This window comes from Melopsittacus undulatus, chromosome 4 (genome assembly GCF_012275295.1).
Source record: "Melopsittacus undulatus isolate bMelUnd1 chromosome 4, bMelUnd1.mat.Z, whole genome shotgun sequence".
Classification (NCBI taxonomy): Eukaryota; Metazoa; Chordata; class Aves; order Psittaciformes; family Psittaculidae; genus Melopsittacus; species Melopsittacus undulatus.
In genome coordinates, this window is record NC_047530.1 from 80,765,606 (window position 1) to 80,785,579 (window position 19,974).

General features: G+C 38.0%; 1 protein-coding gene across 1 annotated transcript in view; it reads left to right on the forward strand.

The window, feature by feature from the left end:
- The window catches only part of DPP10 (dipeptidyl peptidase like 10), a 234,834-nt gene that overhangs the window by 35,642 nt on the left and 179,218 nt on the right, over positions 1–19,974 (forward strand). The gene's annotated exons all lie outside the window — the stretch shown is intronic.

Consider the following 19,974-nt stretch of genomic DNA (forward strand, 5'->3'; position numbering starts at 1 on the left):
AATTGCAGTAACAGGATATAGTTTGGTCTGTGATTTTCTTGCTTTATATTGCTTCAACAGAACTGGAGAATGGATTAAAATGTTTTTATTTAAAATGGGAACAAGTTGGCAAAGCTTATTTTCTAACCTGCATTGAGATTGATTTATTTAATATACATTTTTGGGTTTTGTAGCAGAATCCAAAATTACTGCCTATGGTTACGGGTCTATTAGAGCTATAACATAAACAGAAATAACCTTTTCTTCTGAAAAATTGAGTGTCATACCTGAGTTTAGAGATGACAGCTTTTTTTCCTGTGCATATAAACTAAAACTTTCTGTTAAAAGAATGAAGTGTGATGTAAACCTTTGTCTCTTCATTGAGTACCATATGCTACTATAATCCCTAGTCTTTAAAGAGCGTTTGGGTATTATAGTGCATGTTTTCATTTAAAAAAAAATTCCTTTGTGAAGCAAAATTTGTGTGAACTAGTGAGGTATTACCTAGTAGTAGGCTGTAGTTCTTCCTTTTGCATCAGTGTAAGAAGAGCTGCTTCCATTGAGCAGGAGTCTCTTATTTCTGGAACCATGGAAATAATGACCTCAGTGAAGAGATGCATCATCCCAGTAGCACATTTTCCTCCATAGATACTCATGATATTCATGTGCTTTATCAGTAAGAAGGGCAATCACTATCCCTGGTCTGACATGAGGGAATTAAGGCATAGCACTGAAGAAGTGAAAATGGTTGTTGAAGAACAAGAAAATCATATACTCTCTTTCCAGGGTTGAGATGGCAAGAGATGGTCTATTCAGGCTGTGTTTGTGTTAGCAGGTAGCCTGGGCCTGTAGGTGAAGATTTTCAAAGTGAGCCAGCTTCCACTGTTTATGCTAATAGGGATGTTTTATTTCTGACCAGCTGTGGTTTGGTCCCATAAATGGAAGGGAACTGCTGCTGAAATGCAGCAGGTGCACTTCTGCAGATGTTTTGTTTAACTGTGCAGGGCTCTTGTGTGCTCCCAAGATTGTGATGTGAAACAAAGTATGGTTGAAGGGAGAAAAATCAGGTGATGAGATCTCTGCAGGCTGGTTCTAAGCAGGACAGGAGAAGTTGCAGGAGTTGGGTATCAGGGGATTGAACTTTGAGGGAGGGGAATAAATGCTTTCATGATGTCTTTTCTGGTCTATCTTCACTGGTTTTTAAGTTCAAAGGTTTTTCCTAGTATCACAGGTGAAGAGAGCATTCCTGGGAAGTGAACGCAGCCTTCTTCACTCCTTTTCCTGTGTTTTCATTATTTTGGGACATACCTCTTGCATATGACAGTGATGACAAACTTGCAGTACAGAACTCCGAGAGATATTCCTGATACCCTGATATTCTGATATTCCATGGTTTAGAAACTTTCCCACAAAAATAATAGGATGACTAAAGCTCTTGGGTAGCAATTAAAGGTAAAGTTTAATTAAAACAAACAAAAAAAAATCTGCTGATGTACTTTACATAATATGTATATTAAATCCCAAAGGATATGCCTGCACTGCCGGTTTGTTTTAATTGGATTTAATTGATTACCAAGAGTAACTCACAAATGTTTGTGGTACTTGTAGACTAACCTTTACAGTTGTGTGCTTAACTAATTGTAATGGCTACTTAATTAATTGGAATGAAAAGGAGAACTTGTGCTGAATTGTCTCTTCCCATTTCATCTCATGATGGCTCCATGGTGCTAAGGTCTATAATCTGAAGCCATGCAGTTAATCACACAGCCACTCAGGATGGATGACTTTCATAAAGTGAGATGAAAACTCTGTGCTGTATAACTTCCCTGATAATGCCCAAATATTTTGAATTGCATTACATACTGCAAAACATATTACTCTCTGCTGTTTTATTCAGGATTGGATGCAAATGGCTTAATGTCAATTGTATGCTTTCAGGTTTTATTTTTTAGGAACTAAACACTATGTACTTTTTTAATGCATGTAACCAACACTGCCCATGAAACTGATTTTTATTTAATAAGGTTATTGATTTAAGCCAACAATTAAGTTATATTTTAAAGTACATAGTAACTGATAGACATTTTAAACTTGAATTTCTTGAAGAGTGCTGATTATCATGATGCTTTTACAAAGAAGGTATGCGTGCACTCATGTCTCTATAGACATTAAATACACATTACTGGAACAGAGGCACTTCTTACCCTAGCCTCAATACATAGTAATTTCATTGTTATATGGCATGTTTAAATAAGCAGTACCAAAAAAAAACTAAAAGGAAAAAATTCAAGTCACTATTAAGAAAAAAAATAAATAATGGCATCTTTGAATAATAATATTTTACAGCCCTTTCTAGACCTACAGTTCTTTTCTGGTATGAAAATATCTTTTCAAATGCATGTCAGTGTCTAAATGCTAGTATTTAGCACTTGATGCAAAAAAAAAAGTGACTGTGCTCTAACCAATAGCAAAAATCCTGAGGGAATTCAAATCAAGCTGCTTGAAGGGAGTTGCTGTAAAAAATGAATTTCAGTAGCTTTATTGAGCCTCCATATTTTTCCCTGCCCCAGTGTGCTGCCTTGTAAGTGAATGGTGAAGTTTAGATCAAGCATAAAGAAATATGCCAAAGCTGGGCAAATCTATAAAAGCCACAGGAGTTTGGAATCCTTGTGTGTTATTCAAGAAAGGGGGTTTCTTTGTGAAATCTTGATGTTTCCATACACATCAGCACCCAGTGTTTCAGAACAGCTGCTAAAACAAACCAAAAAATATGTAGAATCATGTCAGATTCCTCAGTCCATGTGCCCTGCTCCCTACTGCACTTGCCAAGGAAAGCACTGTTTCCATGAAATGTGTTAAATCTTGAAATGATTCTGTAAAATAATTCCAAGATAATTGCTCTGCAGAAAATGCCACTTGCCCACAAAGACCTAGTACGAGGTAAACTCCCTTACTCTGTAGCTGGTAAGGGATCACAAATTTAAAGCAATCTGATTTTAGATAACAGTGCTTACAGAAACAACAGCAAATTTGAAACCCAGGGGTAAAATATTTGAAATTGGAGTTTCTTCTATTTTAAAACTCTGTTAAACAACTCTGTTGACAGATTTTGGGGATGTGTATGTTTTGAGTCACTCATGCTTGTTTAAGCAGTCTTCAGGGATTTCAGGTGTTACTTTGTTGTTTTCTGTAGCAGTAAACTTGGACTGAAATAACTCTTGGTCTACAGGCTCCCTCTTGCCTGTTGGTGTAACAGTGAGCCTAACCAAGGCAGACTAGCATTTTTTAATTACAAACCTATGTGAAGACGTTAAAAACTCAGGACAGAGTCCTTTATTCCACCATGCAGTTGAATTTCCTTTCTCCAGCAGCGTAAGTGTTAAGAATTTAGATTCTTAGAAACTGTTACCTTATGAAATGGGAAGAAAAGCACAGTTTCATGAATACTGACTTCTTCAAGCACACAGTAATTATGGAAATGACCAAAATCCTATTTTCTGCAAAGAGAATCCAATTTCTTTTCTTCTAGGAAGCTTGTGTGACGTCTAACTGAAACTTGTGTATAAATCTTCTTCCTTAGTTTTGGCTTTTGTTAAGTTTTCTGTAGGGAAAAGCCTCTTCTGCTTTGCTCAAGGGTACCCAAAATGTGGTAGATGAAAATTCTTGTTAGTTGTGTAGAGCTGCAGTGTAAGAACTGTGTTTTAGTGCAAGCAGGTCAAAGAGATGAGAGAGGTCAGCCCTTATAGCTCTTGTGACTCATTCCGAGAAGCTTGACTCTTTTCCTCAAAGCATAATAAGACATGGTATATGCTTGCCTCTTGAAAAGTACTGCCTTGACAGCCTCACTCCATCATATTTAATGTGGCAGGGATAAGTGCAGAAAACCCTTAGGTGAGTATCCTGTTCAGATAAAGGATTAGTGATGTTTTTCATGGTAGGTGATTCTCCCAGAGGTTATTTGGTTTTTAGGCTTACTCTTTACAATGGGAATCTTTAAATATTAGTTTGCTAGGGAAGTAATATTATTTTCTGAGAGAAGTCAGAAAAGTCGTTGATTAAATGGCTAGAGTAAAACTGTTAGTAGTAAATTTTTTATTCAGAAATTCATGTGTGCCGCATATGGCATGGCACTGTAGAGGTTTTGGACTCTGATACTCAGGTAAGCCATCTTATTTATGTGTCAGTGTTGTAGGCTGTTGGTCATAGCTGGAAAAGAAATTATCGTAAATCAAATTACAAAAATGCATTTATATTGATTAACTTACTTTTCCCCATCAGATGAAGTAAAAAGAGGTGGGTGTAATCTTTGGTTTGTAATAATCTGAGAACAAAGGATGAGCACCTCCTTATGAAACTGGAAAATTTGTGGACTTGAATGTTCATATAGTGTAATTAACATCAGCTACATGATTGAATCCAAAACCAGTAGGCACCTTACCAATCAGGGGTTTAAAAAAAAAGCAATTTCTTTTTTTCTTCCTGCAGGGTAGTTTTTAGTGAAAATGTCTAATGCTAATGCTTATTTTTATAGGACCTGTAATGGGTAGTGCCTTGTAGGGATACGTGCAAAACCAGACTTTTCATGAAAGCTTTGCAGCCTAAATTTAGGTGAAGGTCAGAAGTGATTGATCTCAGGAGCACTAATGAATACGACACATGGTTACTTAGGCAGTTGGAATTAGGAGGGAGAATATTAGGTTGTGCAAAGAAAAATAGCAGTAAACAAGTCTACACTTGTGAGTTACATCAGTCTGAGCATAGGTAGAAATTTGGCAGTTTGTACATGTTGTTTTTCTGAACATACTGCTCAATTTTCTGTGGAAGTGCAGCTTTCCTTATTAAGAACAGGTCCTCTGTGATGTGAGGTGTAGCAAATGACTGATAGTGTTTCTTTGCAGATTTTAAAGTAGTATTTCAGCTCTCCATGAACAGGTTATTGAAGGACTTCCAGGCAAGCATATTTCTATTTCCTCTAAAAGTCTGATGATTATCTAATAAGGCATTTGTTAGAATCCACTCATAAGTCAGAGTCCTACAAAAGCATTTCTAGCTTTTGTCAGGATACCTCAGACTTAAAAGTTATTGGTTTTAGTCCACACTAAAATCTTCAGTGAAACCTAAGGAGAACTTAGTTCTAGACACTCAAAGCACATTGTTTTGCATGAACAGTCAATACTGTAAAAGCCATTATTAAGCAGTTACATTTTATTTGGTTAAAAATGGATATACATAGTACATGGTAGTAGGTAAGAAGTGCATGTGTAATATATAGTATAAATTATTATATAATGCATCATATAAGTAGGTTCATGGATTCTGTTGCGTCACTGGTACTCCCAATACAAAAGATTGACGGTTGTAAGAAGGAAAAGCAGGAGTCTTTGTCCTTTCCCCCCTAGATACAGACTTACTGTATTTATTCCCAGTTGAGTAGAGGATGCTGACAATGAAGCTAGTGGGTGTCCTGCCTCATTTCACCGTACAGGTGTAACGGAAGGATGAGCTTTTCCAGAGCTGGATCGTGTAATCTTTGTCATTATGGCCTTTCCAAAAGACAAATATTTAAAAAATGTTCAAAGTGCATGCCAGCTTAAAACAAACAAATGAGCAAACTGAAAACCCCCATAATTAAATTTATAGACAGTATGAAGGTAGGTGTCTAGTAGTCTGACCTACCAGAAATCCAAAACTAGGTAAGCTTCCCTGTTCCTGGGATATACAGTTTCAGTCTAATCCTGTGATTGTGAGACTATTAGGATAGTATGTTTACAATTGGCGGGACTTCTGCCATTTTACTTGGGATTGTGCTTCAACCATAAATCTAACTTTGTGCTGTCAAAGCTTTGCTCAGTCTAATTGCCAGTTGCCTCAAGATCTCCCATGACAGCAAGATCAAAATGTTCATGATATGTTCTGAGAAAATCTTTAATCTATCCATATTATGTCTCCATTTTAATGTAATCAAGGAAGCACTTCTTTTACAGAGAAGTAAACCAATATAAATGTTGTTTGTTATTGTACTTATTCTATCAACTTTTATTTCTGAATTGTGTATATTGTTTGTAAATGTTTTTAGAAATGGAAATTTGTATTTCTAATGGTATTCTTCTGCTTTCCATGGATTCTTTTGCACCATGGTTATAGAAAATTAATTGAAGATGTACCTTTATGAAATGGATATGTTTTTAATATGTCTTTTTAGCACCTCTCTTTTCCTTATGTGGTTTGATTGTTACAGTCAGATCCTGTACTACATTGAAAACACAATATATCTCTTTTTTTTCTGTTTAATTTTCGTAAGAAATTGCAGTTAATTAAAAACTCACTTTTTAAAACAAATTCTTTAAAATGTTCTTCCCAGTGTATGCTCACTTGTTTTTGTCTCTGCCAATAGCATTTTATTCCTCTTTTTGTGGGCTATTGTGCCTTACAGGAAAGTAGTAGGGGGAAGTGTTGAAAGACACTGTGAATGTTGTAACATAATCTGTGGTCTGGACAGAAGTGTCAGGTGGTGGGGTATAAAGTTCATCTTCTCAACACAAGCTTGGACTCATATCTGTGGTTCTTCCTGAAGATCAAGCCCAAGCCCACTTCTGGAATGGTCCCCATTTAAAACAGAAAGATGCTGTGATTTTTCCAAAGCTGCTGTAAGAATTGTAGGCAGCAGCAGTTGTGAACTGAAATTGTCTACTTACTGCCTGGTACCTACTTATTTTCTCATACATTCCCTTCAACTATAGATTAGTTCCAACACTATTTTGGAGGCACCCATACTTCTTTGTTTGTCTCTACTTTGCTCATTTTTTTCTCCAAGCTGTTGAACTGTTCTTCCAGTCACGCTGGGGGAAGAGGCTTACTCTAGTGTAGTCAATTAAATGATGTATTGTTTTCATGCTAAATGCCCTTCTGATTTTCCTGATGCTTTCCTGGTAGGCCTCTTGCTGGTGGGGTGACAAACGATCTAATATTGCCTCCTTGGCTCCGCTGCCACTGATGCTTCTGGCAAACACATCTTTTATTGGTACACATGAACTTCAGTTAAGGCATCACAGAGGCTTATCATCTCCAAAGCATACACTTTTGGCTGTGTGGGAAGGAACCGCACTTACGATGGAGTTTGGGGAGTGGATTCAGGCAACTTCTATCTTACAGCAGAAGAAATAGTTGAGAAATGGGGGTTGAGATAAGGGTAGTAAACAGAGAAGTAAAGTGAGGTAAGTCTTCATGTCATCATCTGTAGACAGCCACTTCCCCTGTGCATAACACTTAGATGATCTGGCACTAAGAAGGAAAACCTTTTATTATTAAAAAATCCAAATGAAATGCAGTCAGCCCTGTGGATACTGCTGATTGTCTTAAATCCCGAGTGAACAAAGACAAGGGAATTCTGAAAGCCTGATAGGATTTTCCTTATGCTAAACTAATTCAGATTGATACTAAACATTGCAGTGATGAGCAGAGATGCAAAACTCATAAACACCTGAATTAAAATTTCACAAATTATATATCTGGGTAAAAAAACAAGATTCAAGAAATCTAGGCTCTGTTCTTGAACTTAATGTTGATTTTATTTAATTACTAAAATAATCAATATTACAGGTGGTGAAGTGCTGTAATGGTGATGATGGACTATCACCTTGGTTCATCCATCATTAGTCCTTGGAGTTTGACTTTTAAAAATGAACTGTTGTCAGTGGTTAAGTCTGCATAAATATAGTTTGCTAAAGATTGTAGTCCTAAAAGACCTGAATTAACAAATATAGGATGGTCACTTCACTATGGTTGTGAAGGTCAGTCCCATCTTTTTCATTATATTAACTTTTATATCTATGTGCTACTGTAGCTGCTTCATTATTTTGTTTTGGCAATGTCAGATCTATAACTCTTCCCAAATACTTTGGATAAATAATTATTATGCTGCAGAATTCAAGAAAAAAAGCAGAGAGTCCTGAATCGTTCAGCATCCTGTGTCCAAGACCTTGCAAATAATTTCCATTCATTGTCATTAACGTTAAAACTCTGAATTTCTTCCAATCTTTCTCAGCCCTTACTTCCAGCCATTTGTGAGGAGGAAGTAGCAGGAGCTTTTGATTAACATTCAGATGACTCCGCTTTTGTTTTATTGATAGCCTTTACAGTCATTCACCCTCATCACTTTTGCATAGGCCCAATATCTTGCCCTTCTTTAGGGACTGTAAAATCAATTTGATTCAAAGCTGCATCTAGCGCTATGCTGTCCGGAGGTGGAACACTTGCTCAGCATGCAATATTTAATGAAAATTTCAACCTCTAAAATTTCATAGAGTTTCTTTTGAATAATCAGATAGCCAAGGAACATCAGTTTTTCCTGGGATTTGAAACTGACTTTTGTTTCCCAGGTAATTGATGAAAGTACCACCCTCTGGTATGTTCTGGAGCAGAGATTTTTCAGTCCTTTATGCTGCAGTGGCTTCATTTTGGATAGAATAATTAAATATTCATTGGTTATGGCTGCTGCACAGATTATAGCAAAGTACTTGGCTAGGAGTAGGGTATTTGACTCCCAAATTGGATGTCAAAAGTCTGCAGTACATTTTATGCAATCTGCTGCTGGATAGCCCACAGTTATGTAACTACAGAATTTCAGCAGGGATCCCAAGACCATTTATTTGGTCATCTGAAATAACAATTCAGTAAGAATGGATAAGAAGGGATCTTTGAGAGTTTTTGAATATATTGAGAATGATAATGAAGGCGAGCCCAAGTTCCTGTTTGTTTCCACATTTCAGACAAGTGACATAACAAAATGCTGTTGATCTGAAAGGAAAACAGGAGGAAAAAAAAAAGTAATACAAAAATATTGAAAAAACCATCTTCATGACTGAGGTTCTGAAAAATACTCTTTTCTAGTTTCCCTAGTTTCTAGTTAGGTAAGTGCCTGCATGCTGGAGTAGGAAGTGATAAGTAAGAAGCTTTTATGGTATTTTATAAAAAAGACAGCAGTACAGTGCTGAAGTAGAAAAAGCTTCCAAGGTTTCTTTTTGCAGGAATGTCTGATTGCAGAACTATTGTATAGTATAATCACACTGTTATTACAGGTACGTGAAATGCCCTGTGTGTGATAATACAGTTCTTTCATACAACTTAATTTCTGTTCTAAAATGGCTTCTGTTTTGTAAAGCTCTTTAATACCTATTCTGTTTTCAGACTAAAAGTTTCAAAGGTGGGCTGCTTGACTTACTGCATGGTTCCCACTGAATTCATTTTTTTTCCAAGGCAAATGCCGACATCTAGTCATAAGAACTTAAAACTTATTTTTAATGTTGCTGATAGATGAATGGTGAGTAGCTGCAGTTGTTAGTTCTTTTCAGTTAGCTATTTCTATAAATTTATGGGATGCATGTCGTAAATTGATGACAAGAATGTTATTTCAGTTTCTTCATGTAGACAAGGTTGTGCTAGATGCTCCCAAAATAGTCTTAAGAGGTGGCTTTTATTGCTTTCAGTGTTAAAGTATCACAATATGGTATGTCAGGGAGTTGTACAAAGGAGAAAGAAGGATTGTCTTAGAAACTGATGTTGAAAGTGTTGAGATTAATTGCTTTAGCTTTGTGCTTTCTGCTCACATGAAAAAAAGGAGGCTAGTCCTATGATCTGGGATACTCTGAGCTGGCTACTGAAGGAGCTCATTTGGTTTTCATTTCACATGGTGTCTTGGGACATAAACACTCGTGCATTAAAAATATGGTTTTAGATAGCTTCTTAAATCTTTTGGTGTGTCTCTGATTCATAAGCACAAATTTTAAGTTTTTAGCTTTTCCAGTCTGATGCTAGGAAAAGGAGGCATAGCAAATCTGAGTTAGTGTGCTTTGGAGAGAGGCTTTGTGCCTGATTTGTATTGAATATAGCCGGAGCTGAGAGAACCTGTGAGAGATCAATCTACTTTCTGCTTTTCAACAGACCACTTGCAGCACTAATGTATCAGAATCCCAAGACTGAACTGTGAGAGGAAGTTGCAACACCAAAGTGTAATGTCTTGATTTCCTTTGGCAGATCTCCACAACTGCAGGGTATCTAATGGCAAAAAAAAAAAAGCTGTACACCCCAATCAGCCTAGTCCCAGACTATTTTTCATTTGTATCTACTTATTTGCAACAGCTGAGAGTCTGTATGCTTTTTTTTAGTCTAATTTGGTATTTTTATTTTATCCCTTTATCAGCTATATTCTTTGAATGGTTGCACGTAAGCCAATGTGAGCAGTAGTAAAATTAATAAAAGTATTCAGTGGGGGAAAATATTCTACAGGTTGAAACACCTCTAAAACTTTGCTTAGGGAATATGTTTCTCAGTGTCTGCTGTACTGTTTGAGTCCTGAATAATCTAATGTAGTCAAATGTTAACTAACTGTACATCAAGATGTACAAGTAAGATCTACAGGCAAGATGGGCCGATAAGCAGAGAGCAGTGGATGTTATCTACTTTGTCTTCAGCAAAGCTTTTGACACTTGTCTCCCGTAACATCCTCATAGATAAGCTTAGGAAATGTGGATTAGACAAATGGACAATGAGGTGCATATATACCTCGCTGAATGGCAGAGATCAGAGGGTCTTGATCAGTGGAGTAGAATTCAGTGAGAAGCCTGTCTTACTCAACTTGTTTATCAGTGACCTGGATGAAGGGCTAGAGTGTACCCTCAGCAAGTTTACTGATGATACAAAGCTGGGAGAGTGGATGATACACCTGAAGACTGTGCTGTCATCAGTGGGACCTTGATAGGCTGGAGAATCAGCTGGAGAGAAACCTAATGAGGTTAATTAAAGGCAAGTGCAGGGGGCCTGGGGAGGAAGAACTCAAGTACCAGTAGAGGTTGGGGACTGACCTACTAGAGAGCAGTTTGGCTGAGAAGGACCAGAGATCATTGGTGGATTGCAAGTGGATTACGAGCCAGTGGTGCGCCCTTTCAGTCAGGAGGGCAAGTAGTATCCTGAAGTGCATCTGGAGAAGTGCAGCCAGCACGTCAAGTAAGGTGATTCTTCCCCTCTTTTTGACCCTGGTGAGGCCATATCTTGAGTACTGTGTCCAGTTCTGAGCTCCTCAGTACACGAAGGGCAAGGAGCTACTGGAAAGGGTCCAGCAGAGGGCCACAAAGATGATCAGGGATCTGGACCATCTGTTTTATGAGGAGAGATGGTGGGAGCTGGGTCTGTTTAGTCTAGAGAAGACTGAGAGGGGATCTCATGAATGCATATAAATATCTCAAAGGCAGGTGCAAAGAGGAAGGTGCTGGACTCTTTTCAGTGGTGACCAACAACAGGACAAGGGTCATAAACTAAAACACAAGAGATTCCACCTCAACTTGAGGAAGAAATTATTTATGTTTAGGGTGGCAGAGCACTGGAATAGGCTGCCCAGGGAGGTGGTGGAGTCTTCCTCTCTGGAGACATTCAAAACCCGCCTGGGTGCGTTCCTGTGTAACCTGCTCTAGGAGCCCTGCCTTGGCAGGGGAGGTTGGACAAGCTGATCTCCAGAGAATCTTTCCAACCCTAACAGTTCTCTGATTCTGTGATTTTGGTGTACAAAAATTTTATTACTTTAGTTCATCAGAATTTTTCTCTAAGGTTGTATGGCAATTTCTTAGTAGTTGGAAGAATAAATGATTCTGTGTCATGGTTTAAGCCCAGCCAGTAACTCAGAAACACACAGCCGCTCATTCACTCACATCTCTTCTTACCTCCTGCTCCCAAAGGGATGGGAGGAGACTTTAAAGCATGTGAATCCCTTAGGTTGAGATAAGAACAGTCCAGTAACTAAAGTATAATACAAAACTACTACTACTGCTACTAATAATAATAGTGATAAGGGAAATAACAAGGGGAGAGAATACAATTGTTCATCACACACTGACTGACACCCAGCCCAACCTGAGCAGGGATCTGGTCCTTCTAGGTAACTCCCCCCAGTTTATATGCTAGGCATGATGTGCTGTGGTATGGAATATTCCTTTGGTTAGTTTGGGTCAGGTGTCCTGTCTCTTCTTCCTCCCAGCTTCCCCTCCTCCCTGCCAGAACATGAGACTGAAAAGTCCTTAATCAGAGTAAGCATTACTTAGCAACAACTAAAAACATTGATGTGTTATCAGCATTGTTCTCAGGCTAAAGTGAAACTGTGTCCTGGATTCAGCAGTAGCAGTCATTTTTCCTCTTCCCTGTAGCTGGTGCAGTGCTAACATGTGAGATTTATTGGGAAAAAAGTGATGGTCCTAAGGCATCAGTTCAGATTTTACACAGGAGTTTTGGTATTGGAATGTTTATTTTGGCTCTGAATTAAAGACTTGATCATGTTGTGTTGTAATACTTTAGTTGTGGCTTGTAATTCAACTGATAGAATCCTCCTTAGATTTTTCTTAGGATTTAAAAGCGTTTATTATCTATTAATCTAGCAATTTAACTTATTTGCTTATTTGACTAAAACACATTATTCAAGCCAGTTTTCTGGTTGGATCTTGATTTCATTCCCATGCTGCTTTATTAATGTACAGTTATTGATAGTAGTTCTTGTTTTTTTTTTTTTTTTTGTGGTCCTCTACTGGTTTGTTGTTTTTTTTTTTTTTCTCAAAAGAAAATTACTGAAGAGAAAATGAATAATATTCATGTATTTATATATGATAATGGTTACCTGTACCATAGAAGTATACAGGAATTTAATGTCAAAGATTAAGAGAAAACTAACTGTAGCAAAGAAACATGTTATAAATATAAACTTATTTTTAATGTAAAAAAAGAAAAAGTTCAATTTTCCTTCCTGAAACAAATAAAAGATTGCAAAGTGCTCTGGTTACTTCCTTTTAGATCTGTTTTATTTTCACCAATTACAATTTAGAGAAATTATACTTCATGAGCATCCTTCCTTTCTGACCTTTTTCCCTTTTTTTTTTTTAAAGTTTTTCCCTGTCCCAGAAAGTGTGACTGAAATAACCCAGATTTTGTGATTTTAAGCATCTATTGTGCTTTCTACTAGCAACCTTTTGTTTGCCTTTAGTAAAATAGCACCTTTGCACATGGTCACCAGCATGGAAATAGTACACTTGTTAAAAGAAAAGTCTAGCCTTTTGGTCAGAACAAAAATATAAAGAACAGATCCTTTTGGTAACATTTAAAATATTATTCATTGTAAAATTATTCATGTTTAGCTTGAAAAAGCCCTTACCCTTTCAAATTCCACACCCCCAAGTATTTTTCTAGCCTGAATTTGTCCTTGTTGTACATTATCATGGCAAAAATTAAAAAGTAATTTCATTTTTTTCCTCCTCTGATTCTAACAATCGCCATAAATTTATTAGGCAAATACTGGAGAGTTCTGTATCAGGCTATCTTTGTATATATCTAATGGGATCTGGTTAATTTCCTCATCCTACAGGAATTCTAGGAAGTATCAGACAGTGTAGCATTGCATCATTGGCATTTTGACTAAGAAGGAGTTACAATGAAGGAATTTACCTGTATCCATGGGATCAGAAGCACAGAATGGCCTTGGGATGCATTAATTGCTGCAGAAGCTAAAGTAATACTTGTTTTACACTATCCTTTCTAATAATCTAACACTGTTAACCTGACAGTGCTTGGATATCTAATTTCCATATAATCTTGCTGTGTTCAGTTGTGTTTGTGACTCTGTTGCTGCACCATGTCTGTGTTCATTCCAAGAGGGCAGGATTTTGCTCAAAAAATACGATTGTGGTGCAGCCCTGTTCATAAAGGGGGGAAATAATCTACTGTTTCTTACATCATGCTGTTAAGCTTTTCTGAGCATTTTAGTATTCACTATGGCATTGAAAATGGATGAGGAATACTCGGGTCAAGAGGAGAAATTTTACAGCCAACTCTGTTCCTAAATCCAGAAGAATCCAGCAAAAGGAATAATTTGCTGAACAGTTTTCTGCATTGAGTATCTGTAATACAACGTTTCTTCCCTCTGCCCCACAGAGGAAGGTTTAGAGGAGTGTGATCCTAGCTGAAATGGCATTATGTCAATGACTTCCTTCCTATTGCTTGTGCAGTGGATCTTAGAAGAGATTGGATAGAGACTTGGGTGACACACTTTAGTGTGAGGTGTCCCTGCAATTGGCAGGCAGTTGGAACTAGATGATCTTAAGGTCCTTTCCAACCTTAACTATTCTATGATTCTGTGATTCTAAATTATACGCAGCCCTCACTGAAATGGCCCAGAATAAATAACTGCTTCACCAAAGAAAACATTTTAGGGTTGAATATTTGAGTGTGTGATGCTAAAATCTCGTCAATGTTTTTTCTTTGAGAGACAGTATTTGTTTACAACTGCTAATGACAATGAGTTATAAATACTTTTTAGTCATAGCTCAGTCTTTGGCTGGAGGTGTGGACTTCTTTGATGTGTTGGGAGCTTCATGATTGTTAGCTTGAAGATCACATGTCCTAACAGCAGTAGAAAAATATTGACATATAGATTGAGAGAATTTTGGAAGGCTTGGATGAAATGTTTTGTTCTCAGGTTCTTCTTCATCCTAGTAATGATTATTTTCTGAGTGAAACAAGCATTTATGATTAAGTAGTGTTTTGTACTACTGTATTTTATTATGTGGCTTCTTTGCAAGCAAGGCAGCTGAAAATTGAACTTTTGTTAAAGGAGGGTATCTGAAGGGTAATGGAGATTTTGTTCTCTTAAAGCTTGTCTTTTTCTTTCTTTTGTTTTTTGTTGTTGGTTTTTTGTTTGTTTTTTTTTTTTATTTTGTTTTGTTTTTTCCAGCTGTAACAAAGGTCTAATGAAAGATGCTCTTTCTTGGTATAGAAATTGTTTTATACTCTTTCACTATTATGCCTACAGCTATAGGACACTGACTTCAACACAAAAAATAACACTGTGATTGAGTTTATTTAGTACTTTTAGAGGTTCAGGCAACCTAGGCAGACAGAAGGGACTAAAAAGTTTGTAAGAGCCATCTCTAGGGTGTAATTGTGTTGAATATCATGGCTATAGAGGGGTTTAATCCAGGGGTGAAAGACCAGGCTGGCTGTTCTGTTTTTTTTGTGCTTTAGCCTTCCCACAGAGCTTGCACAGGGAGAACCGTAGCAAAATTTTTATCATGTTTTTTCTGCCTAGAAAGAACATGGCTCCTCTACACTGATCTGTGGAGTTGTGCCTATCTGGAGGAGTAGTTAAGGGGGTGTCAGGAAGTGTCACTTTTTGTTTTGCATGTGTGAGAAGACGCCAGTTGCACAGATTTTCCTTTGTTTCTGTTTCCTGATTCAATGAAGTACAGTACCACAAATAAATATTTTTAGATTTCATTTTTCTTGTTCACTTTTTTCCAGATTACAAGTGATTTAAATTAATTAAAGAAACCTTCAAAAAAGACCTCCAGGATAAAGAAAAAATAACGAAAAAACACTCTTGGAGCCCATCAGTAACAATAGGAAATACAAACTGCATGCATTTGGAGGCATATTTTATGGTTAATTTGTTTCTAAGCATACATTTTCTAAGAAATTACAAGTATTGCCTTCCCAGTCCTTACATAAAATCATTTATGCAATAGTACACAAGGCAGCTCCTTAGAGGTCAGGAGAAAATCAGCCTGCCTTATCTTCATAGAGCTTTTGAGTGTCCAGTATTTCATGTTCAGGGCTATTGAAGCCTCCAGGAGCACAGTTTCTTCTCAGCCTCTCTGTCAAGGATGTCTAATTCTGGGCTGCCATTTGGCCACATACTGTTATTTTTCATTTCAAAGAGCTTTTCCAACCATCCTGTTTTGCTCTGTTTCACACATTTCTGTAACCTTGTACTTGAGATGGAGGATTTTGACTTAGAGTTTACTTCCAAGGAAGGAAGACACAAACTTTTGTTAGCTTTAAAGGCTTGTTGTCTTCTAAGACATGTTTTTAAAAGCTTCAATTCCACTTATTTTCTGGATGCTAGTCTGTTCTGTAGTGGAAAAAGATGCGAATGGGAGACTTGGGACTGTGACTACTTTTCAATAAAATATTGTAGTTTAGAATTGTGCAAGTTATTTTACCTAACACATTAAATATAATGGAAGTAGAGGATAGCAGTAGGGTGCATTTTAAATGGATTAAGAATTGGCTGATTGACAGATTGAAAATGTGGGAAGTTGTGATGTCATGAGGATGGTTTGAATCAAGTTCCCCATGGTGACCTGTGGGTTTCACACTAGCAGGTATGTTCATTAGTGAACTCAAAGTAAATCAGTGCTGCTAAAATTTTCTGTAAATAATGCTAAGATACTCACAAGAGTAAGCTGTATGTCTTATGTCATATACAGCGACAGTATGAGCCCATGTGAACTCAAGATTACTTATGTTTCTTTTAAGACAACAAGATACATGAAAGAAAAAAAAAATCCCAATCCATGTACTCCTAGGGAAAAAAATACTGTGGTAATCATACCACTGTTGTGTTACAGTTGTATTTTAAATAAGGGGACCCTGAGAAGCTTTTAGCTGTCATGATAAGCAAGGATGTGTGAGTTCCGAGTGTGATGTTCTAGTATAAATATGGTTGGGTGAAGTGGTACTGTCACACAGTTCCCACAACTGTTAAAGCAGGAGTAGAAGCAGAGATGACTTTTAGCTAAGGACATAGAATTGGCAGAATCAGTACAGGAATACTGTTTCTGGTTAGAGTTCCCAAGTTTTGAAAGCATGCTGCAAAATTTTAGATGATGAAGGCAGAAGCCACACATACATTTGAAAGACTTGAGAAAATGCTTCGGGTAGTTAGAGATGTAGAGGAACCTGTGTTGGGCAGCTTTTGGTTAAAAAACATTATCTTTGCTTCAGTCTCTTCTCTGAGGAATCTCACATTCTTAGGTGAAAGTCTGAACTAAGCTGCAGAACTGGTCCCCTGTTAGTCCTGCTCACTTATGTAATGAATCATTATTTATTTTATCTGATTTCAGTAAAGAAGGAGGAATGTACTTCCTAAATAAAAATAATCTGAAGCCTGATGTATTGACAGCATTTTTGAGGGGGAGATAGGTGATGGAATGTAACAATTTTTAGAAGAAGACGGGTTAAAAAAAGGTTTTTTCATATCCTGGCTGAATATCTATCAGTCAGTTGCTAGATACAAAATGTTTCCACCAAACTAATGTGAACAAAAGCACCTGCTACTCAATTTGGAAGGATCCCAGTACTGATCCTGTTTGTTTTCAAATGCCTCGATTGAGACCCATGGAGAACTTCAGTTGTGGGACAAATCTATTGATTTGGACTGGGGCTTGAACGCAGATAGGCACCATGGTGCTTACTTCTGGTTGTGTAACGAATTCATAGAAGCAGAAGTTAAAGCACCTGGAGAAAGGTGACATTAAAAGGTAAAGTTCTTTGCTGTCTAGTAGTCCTTGTGTTTAGGTAGTAACTGTGGGCTTTCAGGATCACAGTTTTGGCTTCAGGCCCTCAGGAACTTAGCACATTTCATCTGGAAGACTGAAGACTCAGTGCTTCATTCTGATGACCCAGACAAGTTGATTATATGCTCCTGATTATTACAGAATCACAGAATCCCGAGGGTTGGAAGGGACCTCAAAAGAACATCTAGTCCAACCCCCCTGCAGAGCAGGGAAACCTAGAGTACATCACACAGGAACTTGTCCAGGCGGGCCTTGAATATCTCCAACGTAGGAGACTCCACAACCTCCCTGGGCAACCTGTTCCAGTGCTCTGTTACTCTCACAGTAAAGAAGTTCTTCCTGATGTTAACGTGGAACCTCCTATGCTCCAGTTTACACCCATTGCCTCTTGTCCTATCACTGGATATCACTAAAAAAAGCCTAGCTCCATCATCCTGGCACTCACCCTTTACATATTTGTAAACACTGATGAGGTCACCCCTCAGTCTCCTCTTCTCCAAGCTAAAGAGACCCAGCTCCCTCAGCCTCTCCTCAGAAGGGAGGTGTTCCACTCCCTTCATCATCTTTGTGGCTCTGCGCTGGACTCTTTCAAGCAATTCTCTGTCCTTCTTGAACTGAGAGGCCCAGAACTGGATGCAATATTCCAGATGCGGCCTCACCAAGGCAGAGTAGAGGGGGAGGAGAACCTCTCTTGCCCTACTAACCACACCCCTTGTAATGCACCCTAGGATGCCATTTGCCTTCTTGGCCACAAGGGCACATTGTGGGCTCATGGTCATCCTCCTGTCCACCAGGATGCCCAGGTCCCTTTCCCCTTCCCTCCTTTCCAGCAGGTCAACCCCCAACCTGTACTGGTACATGGGGTTGTTCTTCCCCAGGTGCAAGACTCTACACTTGCCCTTGTTGAATTTCATCAAGTTTCTCCCTGCCCAACTCTCCAGCCTGTCCAGGTCTTGCTGAATGGCAACACAGCCTTCTGGTGTGTCAGCCACTCCTCCCAGTTTAGTGTCATCAGCGAACTTGCTGAGGGTACGCTCAGTTCCCTCATCATTTATTCATCCATATCTGTCTTTTTTATTGCATTATTGTGTCACATTTTGACAACTAAATAATTGTGAACGCTGTTCTCCCAGAGAAGTAGAAAGTGTTTCAGAATGTTTGGCACCTCTCTATCTGGTAATTGTAGAGCATATTTAAAATGATAGATGACTTTTCCACAAGCTGCAGAAAGTGGGAGGTTCATTCAAGGAATTTGGCCAGTAGCTCAATGCGGTGAAAGACCAAAGTCTTATATGTGCTTTGCAGCTAGTCAAGCTGTTCAGGACCTCAGATACCTAGCCTATGTGATCTGCCACAGACTTCGTATTCTTGAAGGGTGGGAGGGGGAAAAAAAAAGAGCAAGCAATTGTGTATGTGAATTGTGTGGTCATTATTGATATCATTCACATGCTGTTTGTTTCTTCAAATTCACTAAAAGAATCATAGGTTAGCATGGAATGTGTAAGTACCGAGATGCATTGTGGGGTTGTCAGAATACGTTTCATTCATTTTACATGTTTATTGTGCCCATGCTTATGCAAGGCTCATGCAGTAAATGTATCTTCTCTGAAGAGTCCACGTGAATGAATGAAGGAGAATGAGAAGCTTGTAATCGGAGTTTATATTCAGGTTCTTCAGAGAATCATAGAATAGTTAGAGTTGGAAAGGACCTTAAGATCATCTAGTTCCAACATACCTGTGAACGTTATTTTTAAGGCAAGTAACAGTTGAGTTGTTTATATTTTCTTTGAACCTTGGCTACTTTTAGCCGAAAATTTAAACTTGTTTTTTTTTGTTACTGAAAGATCTGTGCTGTTGAATAGCTGTCAGGCTTGCTTGTATCCTATTACATGTTCTTAGGGAGTTGAAGGTGCAATTTGACATTTGCCTGGGGGAAGCCTTAAACTTCACTCTCAAGTGTTTTTCTTTCTCTTTAATATTTCCAGAATGACTTTTTTTTTTTTTCTTAAACTATAGCAGCTATATAAAGTGTATTTCTGTTTAGGCCCAATCTCTATTATATTTGTGTGCTGAAGTATTGCAGTGATAGTAAGCAGTCAGTCTAAAGGTGGCTGTGGACACCAGTGAAACCACAAAAAAAAAAGTGTGGTCATTGGAACTCTTTCAGTGAGCACACTGGAACTCTTTTGTCTTGTTGGCTGAGAGATCATGTGATTGCTCCTAACACTGCTGGGGGAAACTAACTTTTCTTCTTGCATTTTTGCAGACATTATGTTTATCCTCATGGGTCTTTTCATTTTGTCAATTAACCTTTCAAGCCAGTGCACTGCTGAGAGCTGGAAATGCAGCAGGACTTAGCAGTACTTTCTTGAAGACTGTAGGTTTCTAAAGAAATTAGAAAAGAAACCCAAACACATCTGCAGCAGACTGTGGTGTTATACTGGCACATAGAAATATTCCTTCAAACTAACCTTAGTGCTGGACTTTAAAGATGAGAGTGGACAATTTAGCAGAGATCAAGAATTCCCACAGATGGTATAATAAGTCATTTAAAATCACAACTGAGTTCTAATATCAGACTGCAATATACAGAGATCAGGCTGAAATGTTA